Source organism: Acyrthosiphon pisum, unplaced genomic scaffold, assembly GCF_005508785.2.
Source record: "Acyrthosiphon pisum isolate AL4f unplaced genomic scaffold, pea_aphid_22Mar2018_4r6ur Scaffold_38;HRSCAF=290, whole genome shotgun sequence".
Taxonomy (NCBI): Eukaryota; Metazoa; Arthropoda; class Insecta; order Hemiptera; family Aphididae; genus Acyrthosiphon; species Acyrthosiphon pisum.
This window is the reverse complement of record NW_021773379.1, coordinates 144-1,100: the sequence shown is the minus strand read 5'-3', so window position 1 is coordinate 1,100 and position 957 is coordinate 144. Positions and strand designations below refer to the sequence as shown.

General features: G+C 64.2%; 1 non-coding gene across 1 annotated transcript; it reads right to left on the bottom strand.

Annotated features, from left to right (window-relative positions):
- Positions 1 to 478: 478 nt before the first annotated feature.
- LOC115035019 lies at positions 479 to 636 on the bottom strand. The gene has a single exon (XR_003840191.1). It is a non-coding gene; the product is annotated as a 5.8S ribosomal RNA (ribosomal RNA).
- Positions 637 to 957: the final 321 nt, after the last annotated feature.

Sequence of the window (957 nt, the reverse complement as noted above, 5' to 3'; positions counted from 1 at the left end):
AAAAGTGCGCGACGAGATTCGGCGATGGGCTTTTCCCGGTTCGCTCGCCGCTACTAAGGGAATCACGGTTGTTTTCTTTTCCTCCGCTTATTAATATGCTTAAATCCGGCGGGTAGTCCCGCCTGATCTGAGGTCGGAACGTATCGGTTGTTTGTTTCTTAAATTACACGGCAGCCTGCGGTCCGCGCTCCGCCCGTACGGTGACCGCCCGCGTCCGCTTCTCGGAAGCCGGAGAGGTCTCGTGGACTCTCAGCCGGCCCGGCCGCGCTCTCGCGCGGCGGGCGGACGGGGACGTGCCGTTTGACGACGCGAGAACCCGTGACTGTTTGCCGTCACAACTTGGGCGGACGACCGGAGGCGGCCGCGCGAGCGGGCTCTCCCCGGTCGAACCGCCAATCTCGCACCACCGGGAGCGGCCGACGGGCGTGCCGTCGGACGCCTGCCGGCGGCGCATCGGTCTGGCCGAGTATCCGGTATACGACCCTCAGACAGGCGTGGCCCGGGACCCGCGGGTCACCGAGGCCGCAATGTGCGTTCGACTGGTCGATGTTCGTATAACCTGCGGATTACACGACGACGCGCAGATAGCTGCGGTCTTCATCGATCCACGAGCCAAGTGATCCGCCGCTCGGTGTCGGTTGTTTTTTTGTTTTGTTCGACGAAACTTCTACGGCCACGCGCCGTGCGCGGACGCACGACTGGGCACGTACGGTCTTTCGACGTGTTAACCATCTTTCGGTCGACGCTCGGTCGGGGGTCGCGGCGCGCGGGCGGTCGTCGAGCGAGTCGGCGAGCGCACGCGGCCACGGGGTCGGATGAGGCGCGCGCGAGACCGGCGAGTGCCGCCGGTACCGCGGGCCCGTCTCTAATGATCCTTCCGCAGGTTCACCTACGGAAACCTTGTTACGACTTTTACTTCCTCTAAACGGCCGATTTCGGTCATCTTCGCGATCGCGC